Source organism: Dendrobium catenatum, unplaced genomic scaffold (assembly GCF_001605985.2).
Source record: "Dendrobium catenatum unplaced genomic scaffold, ASM160598v2 fragScaff_scaffold_542, whole genome shotgun sequence".
NCBI lineage: Eukaryota > Viridiplantae > Streptophyta > Magnoliopsida > Asparagales > Orchidaceae > Dendrobium > Dendrobium catenatum.
In genome coordinates this window covers 3,600,196-3,615,323 of record NW_021319004.1, presented here as the reverse complement: position 1 = coordinate 3,615,323, position 15,128 = coordinate 3,600,196, and the positions used below count along the sequence as shown (strand labels likewise).

Sequence of the window (15,128 nt, the reverse complement as noted above, 5' to 3'; positions counted from 1 at the left end):
ATGGTGAAATAGATGGAGATATTATCAGCAGAATTCAAGTTGGATGGTTGAAGTGGAGGAATGCATCGGGCTTGTTATGTGATAGAAATGTACCCCTCAAACTTAAGGGAAAATTCTATAAGATGGTAGTGAGGCCTGCAATGCTTTATGGTGACGAATGTTGGCCATTAAAAGAGAAGCATAATACTAAGTTAAGTGTGGCAGAGATGAGGATGCTCAGGTGGATGAGTGGCTTTACCCTTAGAGATAGGATACGAAATGAGCATATACGTGAAAAGGTTGGAGTAGCTCCAGTAGAAGATAAGATTAGAGAGAGTCGCCTTAGATGGTTTAGTCACATAAAACGGCGGCCTTCCGATGACCCGGTTAGGAGAGTAGAGGTATTAGATTTGACTTATGTTAAGAATGGTAGGGGTAGACCTAAAAAGACTTGGTTAGAAAATATTAGGAATGACCTTTCTTTATTAGATTTAAATGAGAATTTGACTTTTAATAGGACACAATGGAGAAAAAGGATTCATGTAGCCGACCCCACGTAGTGGGATAAAGGCTTGATGTTGTTGTTGTTGTTGTTGCATGGAGGATTCTAAGAAGTTACTTATTTTGGGTCTTTCTAGTCTATAAATGGGACCTCAGGGACATGCAAAACTATTATTGAATTGTTGAATTAAATCTTTTTCTTAATTTTTGTGTGCTGTTAACGTAATTGCTTCGAGCGCTTTGCATGTTTTATTGATAGCTTTCGGGGACGATTCTCCCTGTACTGGCATGCAGCCAAGATTTCCAATTTAACAGTTCTTAAAGGCTCAGCAATACATGATAAGTGAAACATGAGCACTATCTCCACTACTAGGAAAAAAATAAGGAATTTAAAAATACTAAGCCAAATAGCTTAGTTATGATGAAATATTATACCTCTCCTTACGTTCTTGCAATATCTTCTTCTGGGTCTTGTAGTGATTCTCAATAAACTGCTTAGCAGCTGCAACCCTCTGCTTTGTTATATCCGAAAGAGGGGCCTCGTCAATTGGGGGCTTCTGTGCATCATTCATGCTCTCCATTTCCTTTTTCTTCGAAACAACAGGCTTCACTTTACCCTCTCTTAGCTGGAATTTCTTGAACCAACTTCTGGTAGAATCCATCACACTCACGACGCCATCATTCTGAAACCAAAATACAATAGCATCTCGCCGGAGTTAACAATACCAGCAAAGCATCCAATTTGAATAGAAAAATCCATAAAAGTTTCTCGTGATTTAACTCGTACCAAATTCCTCAGGGCAATCGCTGACAACCCAATCGATTCAATTCTTCTCCGTCTATACAACAAAAAAAACCTAGAAATCCTCCGTGATCCGACAAATCTCACGTATGCGCCAAAATCAAATGCTGCCCAGGGAATGTCCTGACCACCGCCTCTGCATCGCGACGTCCCTCCACCCTTTTGGACCAGGCGAAACGTTTCTCCTTGACTCGCTTTGCAGCTTCCACGCGCCTTCCCAACTCCAACTGGAAGCGAACACTTCGCCTATCTATAAAAAATCTCCTCCGGAAGGACCGAAAAGGCCCTGGGCTCGCGGCAAGAGCCAGCTCATTTGAGGCATTTTACGGATACCTCCCTCTAAAACTCTGATATTAGAGTACTCATGTTAAAGTTTAAAAAATTGATAACATCGATTAAATTTATCATTTGTTTAACATTGGTTTTAAATTTATAAATACCGACAAAATTATTTATGAAATTAGGGTTTTAATTGTAATAAGTAAAAATAAAATCCTCATTTTGTAAAATATGTATTTCATTTAAAAGTTACCAAATAACTCGTAAAAGAAGAATAATACAATTAAATATTATTTGTATTTGGTGATAAAAATTTATATTTTTGTCCCTATCTTTTAATCTATGAAGTCATTCACTCAAAGAATAGTAAGGGTTGAGTAACCAAAATATTATTATAAATAGATTAAGTTATACACTATTTATTTTAATTATGTACAATTTATTTATTTTTAAATGATATTACAAATTCATAATATAAATTAGCAAAATAAAAAAGTTGGCACTCATATAAAAAATAAAGTGGTCTAAAATAAAATAGAATGATCATACTCATAAAAAGATAACCTTCGCAAATAAAAATCTCGGAAAAAAAGTGTGCCAATAATTTGATTGTAAAATCAAACTTAAATGAGAGAGTGGAGTAGAAAATTAATAACCAAAAATTGCCTTTGATCAAAGAAAGGTCAAGCATAGACTAGCTAGAGATACATTATTGCAAAGAAAAATTTAGGACATAGATTAAGATTTGAGTGAAGTGTTAAATTCTTATTTACAGTAAAGAAAATTTAAGAAACCTCATACACATAATCTTTAATTAACTCTTATGCTTGAGATAAGGGTCATTGAACAAAGAAATATATTTTTTTAACCAGTAGTAAAGTGTAAATTAGGGTGTATACTATTTATTGAATAAATAAATCTTCTCCATAAATAAGAGGATATGGTTGATGTGGAATGACATATAAGTATTGTATAACTTACATTTCTCTTTATTTTAGGTAGTTTAAAACTAAGAAGAGAAATAGAACCTTTTTTGGAGTATTATTATCTTTAATGAATGGAGAACAAAGTCTTAAAATTTTTAAATTTGATTTAAGAAGCAATTAAGCTTATATCAAGGAGGACATTATGTTATATAGGGTAGTTTTTAAGTAGTGTCCAAATAATATTCTGAAATTCTCACATGTAATATGACCATGCCTGATATCAAATAAAATCTAACAAAATTTGAGACGCCTTAACAAAAATGAAAAACAAAAAATTTAGCATACATGTGGTAAGAAGTGTCTGAAGTCATGGCTTATATAGAAAGAAAAGAAGCCCCTATTATATTTGTTATCAAGAATGTAAGAGAAAACATCTATAACAAAGGGGGTATGTAGGGTGATAAATATTATTTTGTCCTAAGCAACTCAAATATGAGATTTTTTTTTATGAAAAGCATCATATCATTGATGACAATAGAGAAATGAACATCTAATCACACATATTATATAAAATCATCTTATTTGGGATATAATTCAGTTGAGTAAGATAAATCAAAATGAGTGTGGTCTAAAGAGATTTATAATTCAATCATATATTTTTATTAATCATAATTAATTTGGGCAACTAATTATGATTAATGTACGTGAGATATTAATGATAGTAGAGTGAGAGAGTTTAATATCTTTGCTTTATATAAAGATTCAACATACACATAGAAAATAAGGTTGCATGAGACACTAAAGTTTATTAAAAGAAAATATAAAAAAATAGAAAAAATAGCAATACTTGTATATGTCATTTGTTATAAATGACGTCCTTCGTAGTATTTAGGAAAAGAGTTGATGCAATAAAGTTGACATAAACTATGGATAATTAATTTTGTGGTGGAAGTTGGGAGTCTTACGATATTAGAGTTGTTCTCATGAGATATTTTATGATATATTTTGTTATTTTCCCATGAGGAGATTAGACCAGATATCATAGTTTAATATAATTAATATTGAAGGATGGTGTTATTGTCAAAGTGTGCATCAGCCTTACTAGGAATGGAATGCATTGATGTTGCTTCTAATGGTAGAGAATAAAGTTAGCAAACATTGGCATTGTTGTCCATTGCATGTGTCATTATTATTAACAATTGTGGGTGACAAATTAAATGTGAATCAATATTCTGTGTGAACACCAAGCATTGATCTTATATGTAAGTAATGGTGTGAATCACACTAGTGTTAGTGACAATTGGTGGACATATATGAGAGGAGTCAAAGTTGGGACAAAGTTGGTGAATCAATATATATATATATATATATATATATATAATGGTGTTTAATATTTTATTGTTATAATGATGTAACATATACTTAGGGAAAAAGTTACAAGAGACAAAAAAATTTATATGAAATATTCAAAAAGGGGGGAAATTATGGGGCATTGTCCAATTGAAATAGTCTACTATATAATAAAAGAAACAAGAGTACTCTTCCATTCTATTGAAATATATATATATATATATATATATATATAATGGTGTTTAATATTTTATTGTTATAATGATGTAACATATACTTAGGGAAAAAGTTACAAGAGACAAAAAAATTTATATGAAATATTCAAAAAGGGGGGAAATTATGGGGCATTGTCCAATTGAAATAGTCTACTATATAATAAAAGAAACAAGAGTACTCTTCCATTCTATTGAAGGAGAAGATTATGCAATTGAGAATAATTATTTTATTCATTTTACATATATTATAAAAGAAGTGATGAAAGGTGGAGATAATAATAAAATATTAGCCAAGTGATGATACTATAATAAAAGTTAGGTGTTTGCATGCAAACAATAGAAGTCAGATTGTGGCGTCGAATGTTAGTAGTCAGGTGACGAGAGTTAGACACAGAAGTTAGGCGATTGTGGAGACAATTGTTGATGAAGGTACTCATCGTGCAAGACACTAAAATTTTTTAGATCTCTCAGTTCCATAACCCCCCTCATGTAGAAAATGTCGTATTATTATAGTTTTTTTAAGAGAGGTACTGGTTTTTATTACATAACAGAAATTCTGATAAATTTCTTTGGTTGCATGATTTTTATTAGTTATCCTTATTTCAATTATTGGATGTTCTCAGTTACCCCCGTTGCTAAACTGCCATAGATTATTGAATGTCTTTTTTACTTTATATGACACAGTTCTTAGATTTTGTTAAAAACATAATTATACAAAAAAAGTAAATGATATCAAAATAATTCAGTCATAGTTAATTGGATAATTTCTTCGAACATATGGGCCCAAAGCCTCATATGGAAAGAAGGGCTTTTAGTGCTCGAGGTAATATGAGCCTCGCCCCTTGTCTGATAGAGCCGGAGGGAGAAGCTCGGCCTATTTAGCAAAACAGAGCGCTGACGGTATCGAATTCGGGTTCAACGCCGAACGGGTCCGCCGCGTGCAATATCCGAAAAATAAGGGTGAATGATGAAATGCAGCTTCTCCAACTGCAGATTTTGACCCCACATTATGATCGACCGCCAACTGCTTTGTAAGTTTATCTTTTACAGTCCGTGCAACCAACCGGGCGCTGGCCTATTAATTTGAATTGGTTACAAGAATTTTAAATATTTAGAGTTTATAACATCAATTTTTAAACAATTAAATACACATTATAAAGAATCCTTTGAAATTTTTTATTCTTCTTAAAGTATTTAAAAAATGAAGGAGTAGATGAGCATACTTTATGTTTAATATGTCTCTAAAAATTTTGATAATTAAATTTAAGATTATTTGAAATTTGATTTCAACAAATATGTTGACAAACTAAACATCTCAACAAGAAGAATCAGTCAATGCTACAAATGATTCGACCTGATTCTAAAATGAGCTAAAAACAAGTACTTGAATTATATTTGAAAATTTTTAAAGATAAATTGATCCACCAAACGACCTCTAATTGTATCATACATAATGTCAAATCGAGAGACTCGGCGAGATGAATCTAACGATGCTAAGATCACTTGATTCTGACACTGTTATTGCATTCAAATATTTCACAAACGGTCTACAATCATGGGAATCAATATGAATTTTACTATGAAATTTTTTTTATTCCGACCAAATTTACTAAAAGGCCCAACTCAAAAGGCTATAAATAAAATCTTATCCTCTGTAAAGAGAAGAAGTTCAAGAGCTAAGTGAATGAAAAAACTCTTTAACTTTTTTTGCTATTGTTATGGACAACTTGCAAACTTTTTTAAAGATAAAATCTTGTTGTTGGGTTTATAATTATCCGCTTGCAAATATTTAAATTTTTTAATCTCTACAAAGAGAATCAGTCAATTATTCTCATTATAAATAATATTATTTTCATCAATTATGTGAGAGTTTTTTAACATCTTTTATTATATAGTGGATTCTTATAAGAATAATCTTTAATTTTTTATTTTATTTTTTGACTTATTAATTGAGCTTGTACTCTCCAATTTTAAAGATGAAAATATGGAACTTGAAGAATACAAGTTCAATTAATAAGCAAAACATAAATTAAAAAAAAATAAGAAAAATTGATTTTTTTTTTCCAAAAAAAATATTTTATTTTATTTTCTTTACGCAAATTATATACATTTTTTGGACATTTGGGTCAATTTAGACAAATTCACAAGCTTCAAATCTAAGACCTCTTGGTTGATAATCAAGACTCCCACCTAACATACCAAGGTGAACTAAGTCAATTTTACATTTCTTATGGGCAACTCTTTAAATCAAACTTTACTGGTTTTATGAAATTTTACTCTTTGTTAGGGTTTCTTACCCTAGCTGCCTCTCATGTCAGTCTCCCTCTCCCCTCCTCTTCTGGCCTGGCTAGGAGAACCCCCATCCCTATTCATCTTCATAGCGAACCTTACTTCGACAGCTAATTTCTTTCCCTTCTCCAAACTTTCACAAAATGCCCCTTCCTTAGCCCTAAAGAGGAGTAATTGTTGAGCTTTGAGAAAGATTTCTCCCTCTCCTTCAATCCTCCCCAGGAAGGGCCTCTTAATTTTTCTGAGGAAGATGTTAAGGTTGATTCTGATGAATGAGGGCTTTCATTAGTAGGATATTCAATCACTCACAATCCTTATTTCAAAGCCTTGCTCTTGGTCATTTGTAAGATTAATAAACTTAAAGATACACTGCAATTGCTCTCTTTAAGTGATGTTTTCTTCAGTGTGCAAATGGTCCCCAAACTTTAAGCCAAAATGTGATGAATCCATTTTCATTCATATATTAGTAACTCTACTAATCAAACCCAACAATGCCATGTAACACCCCACAATACCCCTCATAATACTATAGTGTGTAACATGAATAACATAACATTTAAGCATCTCATTTATATCATTTCATTTCAGATTTACATAAAAGATCATATAAATCTCATCTAATACAACAAATAAAGCTTCTAGTAATTCCAAGTTTGATAAAAGACCAAGCACATAGTCACTATAGAAATCCAAATAATTCAAAGTGATACAACATTAAAATTATTTACTAACCTCAAGAGTAGATATAAAATTTAAATAAACATTGATACAAAACTTAATACTTGCATATCAAACTTCCTATACTTTTTCTTTCCATTTTTCTGTAAAAACAGCCAGTAAAAAGTAACTGGTGAGCTATGAGGCTCAGTAAGTTATGCAACTAAAAATAATATTAAACTTGCATGTTAAAATTGTAGAATAATAAAACATGAATAAAAATTTCAACTACTAGAGAAACTACAAAACATCTCATTCGACATTATCTTTAACTGTTATCTTAGATCCATATCGAATATCAATTTTTCTCATTAAAATGTTTGGCTATTCTTTCATAAACAAATTCAATGGAGCCCAGGAAAACCTGATATTATCGTCATTGAATTTCATAGATGTCACTTTTATCTCTTTAGGGATCCATTTTGCCCCACCTGCTATCCAGATATCATTTCTTTTGGGGTCCTTTTTGTCCCACTTACAATGTAGTTATATATTTAATAACCCTTTTGTCCCAACTATCATTGTAAATTATATATATATATATATATATATATATATATATATTTGTCATATTTTAATATAAAATTCAATCGTAAAATATATAAAAATTTGTTTTTTTTTAGCTACATGAATGTATGTAAATACTATTTCATCTGATATAATCTTTTTTTCATTAAAAATTTCTTTATGAAAAGGAATACTGTACCTTCTCGTCCGGGAAAAATGTGGGACTTTGCGGTGTGCTAGGGTTTTTTCTTCCCTCGTCGTTCTGCTTCCACGCCGTTCTGCTACCGCCTCCTCGCCTGGGAGGGCTCCTCCCTCCCTTCATGGCTTCCTCCCCCCATTATTTTCCCCCACTTCCTAAATCCCCAGTGCTTGGATCTCCTGCTGGGCCGTCGTATGCAGAAAATGTTTCTGCTCCTGCCTCCAAACAACCCGTTTTCCCGGTTTCCTTCTTTTCTCCTAGCCAAAAACTTTCCTTCAAAGCCAATGACCTTTCTGAGGGGAAATCTCTCTGGAATACTGCTCTCATTGGTTATTCGCTAGGACCTCGCCCTTACTACGAAAGACTTCTCAAAGCCATGCAGAAACTCTGGCCTCTAAAGGGCTCTATGACGCTTCTATCACTTGCTGATGGTTTCTTTCTGCTTAAGTTCACCTCTTCTGAAGATCTTGAAGCGATTCTAGCTGGGGGTCCTTGGTTTCTTTTAGGGAAGCCATTCATCCTTCAGCGCTGGTCTCCTAAGTTCAAGCCGAAGCGTGACGAAGCCACCCCGATCCCCATCTGGATCAAAATTGTTGACTTCCCCTTAGCGCTCTGGACGCCGACAGGTATTTCGAGGATCGCCAGCTATATCGGCATTCCTATTTCTGTTGATTCTCTTACCGCTGCGCGTACTAGACTGACTTTTGCCCGGGTATGTGTCTTAATCTCAAAAGATTCTACTTTACCTGAAGAAATTCCTATTGATATTGAAGGTGAAGATATGACGCTGAAAGTTCTTTATGACTGGAAACCTGATAAGTGTGAAGGATGTGGATCCCTTATCCACCCTTTCTCGCTTTGCCCCAAAAATCCGAATCCTCAACCTTTCCTCCCTCCTCAACCACCAAAAAACCGAGGGCGTAGTCAATCTAGAGCTCGCTCTTCTCGTCCACACCGTTCCACATCCAAAGCTCCTCCTAGCAATCCTCCACCCCAGATTGCCCCCCAACCTCCTCAGACCGAACCTACCCCCCCCTCCTCCGCCTGGCAATCCACCTTCTACTTCACAGCCCCCACCTTCAAATAATATCATCATCCCGAACCTTAATTCTCCTACAGAAGAGACCTCCTCTTCTGAGCTTTTGGTAATCCCGCCCTCTCTTCCTGGACCCAGTATACCTCTGGTTAACAAATTTGCCTCCTTGCAAAATGAAGATAGTCACCACTCTAATTCTCTAGACTCCTGTTCTGAGAATGAGAATAGTTGTGATAAGCCTTCTGAGGATCCTCCTGACCACAATAAACAGAACACTATGCCGCCAAAAACAAGATCCAATACCAGCAATGGTAAATCCCCAAACAAGTCTAAACCCCCCAAGGGTAAATCGGCCAAGAAGGCCAAAGGTTCATCTTAATTTAATGTCCATGCCAACGATTGCTTGCTGGAATGTCCGAGGGTTCAATAACCCTGACAAAGTGCGTGCTTGTAAGTCTTTGATCGCCTCTTATGACCTTAAATTGTTTTGTATTTTGGAAGCAAAAATTTCCTCTGCCTCCATGGATGACCCGTGGTTTTGCAATACCCATTTACTGTTCCAAAATGAAGGCAGCTGCAATAATTTCAGGGATTCTACTCCTGGACGTATCTGGATTAAATGGGATGCATCTTTAGTCTCTTTTAATATGATTCACACTTCTTCTCAATTCATTCATGGCATCCTTTCTATTGGATCTTTTCCCCCCATATACATCACTGTTATTTATGCTTGTAATAGCATTGAAGATCAGAAAGTTTTGTGGAACCAATTAGCCGAGCTCATTCCCTCTCAAGATCAACCTTGGGTTTTGATGGGGGACTTAAATTGTTACAGATTTGAATCAGAAAAAGCGGGTGGTTCTGGTACTTCTAACAGCCGTCTTGGGGAGCTCAATAATATGATTTTTAATTGTGGTGTGCACGATCTTTCTTCCACTGGGCTTTACTACACCTGGTTTAATCAAAGGGTTGATGACCCTATCCACATTAAACTTGACAGAGTTTTGGTGAACCCGGCCCTCCTTGACTACCTTCCCACAGCTTACTACATTGTTGAATCCCCTCTGGCTTCTGATCATTCACCTCTTATATTCAAATCTTCTAATTCTAAACCTATTTCCTCTAGGTTTAGGTTTAAAAATTACTGGGCTAACATGGATGGTTTTTGGGAAGATGTTCTTGATGCTTTTCATTCCAGATCTAACAGAAGCCCCTTAGCTTCCTTCCACCACAGTTTACAAAATCTCAAAAAAGCTCTTAAAAATCGCAACTGGGCCTCCTCCTCTTTTCTGACAAATTCCATCCAAGAGCTTAAAGGTCTACAGAATGCCTGTTTGCTGGATTTACAATCTCAGCCGTTGGATTTGGCTCTCAACTCCAATCTGAAAAACATAAATGAAAAGCTTGCTTCTCTTCAAGCGTATTGGACTTCTTGGATTACTCAAAGAGCTAAGGCTCTTTGGCTTTCTCATGGGGAAGAAGATATTGGTTTTCTTTATGCCAAAATCAGAAGCAGAAACAACAAAAATCACATCAAAGAAATTTCCACGGCTAATGGGCATTTTACTGAATTCAAAGACATCTCCAAGGCAATTGTGAAACACTTTGAGGATTTGTATAATCCTCCTCCTCATCCCCTGGTTTTACCTTTGGACATTCCTCCTGGTAATTTAGTTCCACCCTCTTACTACTCTCTGTTAACTGCCCCTGTTTCCATTGAAGAGGTTAAATCTGCTGTGTTTGATGGGAAAGTTAATTCCACTCCAGGGCCGGATGGTTTCTCTTATGGTTTTTATAGGAAAACTTGGCATCTTCTTGGTTGCCAAATTTACAATGCTGTTAACAATTTCTTTACTTCTGGTTGTCTCCCTAAAGGAATTAAGGCTACTGCTATCACGCTGATTCCAAAAACTTCTCATGCTTCTAATATAAATGATTTCAGGCCCATCTCTCTTTGTAATGTGTTATATAAAATCATTGCTAAAATTTTGGCTGATCGGTTAAAGAAAGTTCTTCCCATCATCATTCACGAAAGTCAAGCTGGGTTTATTGCCAACCGCTGCTCTGCTGATAACATTATTCTGGCTTCTGAAATTCTTAGGGAATTTAGAGGCACTCATAAGAGATTTTGTGCAAAACTTGACATCAAAAAAGCATTTGACTCTGTCTCAAGGGAATTTCTGATTGCTAGATTACACCAAAAGGGCTTTCCTGAGAATTTTGTTTCTTGGATCAACAGTTGCATTTCGGATGTTCACTTTTCTATATGTTTGAATGGCTCATTGGAAGGTTTCTTCAATTCTACTTCTGGGCTCCGTCAAGGTTGCCCTTTATCTCCATTACTTTTCTGCATTGTTATGGACGGGTTGTCTAATATCCTTATTAGATCTCCCAATACTACTGGCTTTAATGGAGTTTGTGATAGAGGTGCTAATATTAATCACTTGATGTATGCTGACGATCTTCTTGTTTTTGGTGAAGCTTCCCAAGCTAATGCTGAAGGTCTTTTAAACTGTTTATCTCATTTTGGGAATCTTTCGGGCCTACATATAAATCCTGATAAAAGCTCCATTATTTTCTCCAATGCTGCCCATGAGAAAGAGGCTATCTGCAATGTGCTTGGCATCAACAATTGTTCCACTATTCTCACATACCTGGGCATTCCTATTTCAACAAAGAAACTCAAAATTTCTCACTTCCAACCACTACTGAGCAAGATTTCTTCTCTACTTGATGGTTGGAAAAACAAATTTCTTTCTTTTGCAGGTCGAGTACAATTTCTCAAATTTACCATCTCAAACACTATTGCGTATTGGATTAGAGGATCTATAATACCTAAAGCTTGCTGTGCCTCCATCAATAAACTGTGTTCTAGATTTATTTTCCATTCGAATCTCCAAGAGAAAAAGCTTCATCTCATTGCCTGGTCCAAAGTCACTACTCCTAAGCATCTTGGGGGTCTTGGTATTCCATCCATTGAAGCCCTTTATCATGGGGTTATGTGCTCCACCATTGGCAGACTGTTTAACACTCAAAACCTTTTAAGTAAATGGTTTAAAGCTCATTATATATCCCCTTGGAAACCCTTCTTGCCCTCTGCTTCTCTATTCTGGAAGAAACTTTGTGCTACTGCTTCTAAGATTTTAAACTGCATCTCCTTCTCCCTGTCTGCTGAAAGCAATTTTTCTTTTAAATGGGATCCTTGGCTCAATGGGATTATCATTGCTAATCATTTTGACATGGAACATCTGGGAGAATTTTTGGTGAAAGATGTTGTTGTGGGTGAGAATTGGGTACTCCCTAGCTTTTTACCTAACTCACTGTCTGAGGCTATTACTAACATTCCCTTACTTGATTCCTCTGGCATTCTTTGGCTGGGATCCCGTAACTGGGTTTTTAAGAATTTCATTGAGCATTTTTACTCTCATTTGCCGAAGGTGGACTGGTTTGATGCTGTATGGCACAAAAAGCATGCTCTTAAATATGCTTGTTTTGTTTGGATGGCTATGTTGGGGAAACTTAAAACTGCTGATAACATGCTGATTAGGGGAATTCAGGTTCCTCCGTTATGCTCCCTTTGCAATGGTTTTATGGAAAATCATAATCATCTCTTCTTTGGTTGTGATTTCTCTTTTAATATTCTTAAATATATGCTGCCGGAATTGCAATGCTTTCTTCTTCGACCCACCTTAGCTCAAGTTCTGGAATTTTTCTCCATTTCCAATTCGCATAGTAAATCTGAGAAGGATTTCTGCTGTTTAATGGTTGGATGCATACTATACCATATCTGGCGTGAGAGAAACCTGAGGCGTTTCTCTACTCTCTCTCTCTCTCTCTCTCTCTCTATATATATATATATATATATATATATTAATGATATGATCATCTTTCATTAGTATGAATGCAAGCTAAGTCCGAACACAAACCTAATAATTCTTTCTTACTTTGAGCTTCTTTTTGACAAAGCTCAATTTATATACATAACTTCTTACAGAGTTGATTCTTTCTTCAGTATTATGTAATTCTTTTCTCATTAATATACGAGTTCTGTCCAAAATTTTCTTTAAAAAAGAAATTCAGCACGAGTACGTTCAAGCAGTGGAATGCACACGTGTGAAAACGAAAGACTGTAGCTGCAAGACTTAACTGATAGGCCTTTGATGTACTTCCCGCATAAAGTTCCGCAAATCGCATCAGTGAACAGCTGGCAGACATGAAAACCGCTCGCGAGGATCGAGCGGTTCATCTGCATCTCGCATAGACATTTCTCTGCAAAAATACGCATAGCAATCTTCTCCATTGCCCGGACATGAAGCGACCGCGACGGTCCACCAACACGTGAGAGGACGCACGGCGGGAGCTCGCTCGAGCCGTCACATCAAAAGTCACATCTTTAACCATTAATGAGAGCATGAATTTAAAATCTTCCAAAAACGTCAGAAAAAATCATTTATTTATTCTCTAACCCTTCTTCCGTCCAATCACTCTTTTTAGCAAAAAGTGATGGGACAGTTTTTCAGCATTTTTTTTACCATCTGTCACCTTGTCCTTTCATGCAATTATTTTATTTAAATATTTTGCTAAAAGTGGAAATAATACCATACGCTCAGCTTCTGTGCATCCCTCCTATAACTAGAAGTTATCTGCTACTTTAGATTCTGATCGCTGAGGCTTTGGTCAGTAGTTGAAGAGCTTTGGCTTCTCTTTCATGTTGAATTTCGGTATTTACATTCCATGATAAAAATTTCTTTTTTTTCGAAAACTTTTACTGCAATTTGTTAATTTTTATGGGTTTTTTTTTATGTTTGATATATTTTTATTTTATTTTATGGTAGCAGATAGATATATAAGAAAATGCTGGAAAGAACCGAGCAAAAGCCAAAGGAGTTCAACAGTAAATCAAAAGCTGGAATTAAAAACGATCACAGGAAGAGCAAATGAAGCAAAAAGGTTTAGAGATGGAAGACAATATCTGTTGATGTCACAGAGGAAAGTAAGCACTCCAAATTACGTTTGTATTTGATATTGAGCTCTCTCTAATAGTACAAAAATAAGTAGATGCACTGCCTATTAGAATCTGAAAAAAAGCTAAAAACTGGTTAGTGAAAATGTTAAGTCTTTCAGAGGCAAAGTAGGAGCAATTCCTAAGTTTTGTAGTATTTGGAAGAAATCAAAATGGTCATAGCTCGATCATTGGAAAGCCAGTGGAGGGGTATTTAGGCCAACCAAGATGAACTAACACACATCATTTTCATATGGGAGTTCATTTAACAATGAAAATGGTATAAACTTTCATTGATGATCATGGAGGTCAAGTTGACAACTCAATAGAAATATCAATAGGATTATAAGGAATCTAAAAAAAATAATGAATTCCTTGATTAAATTATGATCCCTTGATGTATTCTTATTTTTTTTTTATAAATAAATCTTAGATTGTCTTTCACCCTTACATTTGATATTAATTGCATATAGAAGAATTCATAACATTTTCATTGTTTTAATATAAAAGAAAAGTTATTAGGTATTCTTTTTAAAAGAGGTATAAAATTATTGATTTTGCTTCTCTAAGGAGGGTAGCAGAATTAATAATATGCTAGTAATTTTTCAAGAGCTAGCTTTATAGCCCCATCTCTTCATATAAATCATAAAAATATGATCACTAACATAATAACCTTTTAAAGTATTGCAAATCATATCCCTAACAATATCATTAAGATCCTATATGTTCTTGAAGTTAATTAACATTAGGATAATAAATTATGCTAATAAGAAAAAAAAACATTTGAGTGATCTACTAAAGATAATGAGGGAACAAGCCTATATTAAAAGATAATGAACATATCCATTAAAAGAAAATTGAATTGAGCACGATCTAATTTACATTTGATGGATATGTTAATTATTGTTAACTTAGGATAAAAGTTAGATTATTAAAGAGTTTATTTTGTTTCGTCTCTCACCCGCTCTGCTAGGGCCGGGTTCACCCTAGCTGCCCCCTCCTTGGAGGAGACCGCGTCTCTAAGGGAAGTTCCCTCTCTCTCTTTTATCTTTTCCTCGTTTTTTATGCTGTGAGCTTCTTTGGGATGATTTCCCCTCGTTCCTGATTTTTTCACCTTCGATTTTGTCGGATGCCAGTTAATCAGGTTTGATTTTTTGATCATGATTTTCTTAATGGCAGTAAATCTTCTAAATAGTTTCTTGAAGCCTGTTCTGGTGCATCTTTGGTGGCTTTTACGAATCTTTAATAAGTGACTTATCGCAGCATGTCGACGCTTTGGATCTCCGAGGAGGAGATTTTAGCTTTTGCTGCTTGGTCTAAGATCGT

The 15,128-nt window shown here is 35.0% G+C and overlaps 1 long non-coding RNA gene across 1 annotated transcript; it reads right to left on the bottom strand.

Moving 5' to 3' along the window:
• Window positions 1-1,053: 1,053 nt before the first annotated feature.
• On the bottom strand, window positions 1,054-1,541 carry LOC114579588. The gene is made up of 2 exons (XR_003700658.1): window positions 1,268-1,541; window positions 1,054-1,163 (listed from the first exon to the last, which is right to left on the bottom strand). It is a non-coding gene; the product is annotated as an uncharacterized LOC114579588 (long non-coding RNA).
• Window positions 1,542-15,128: the final 13,587 nt, after the last annotated feature.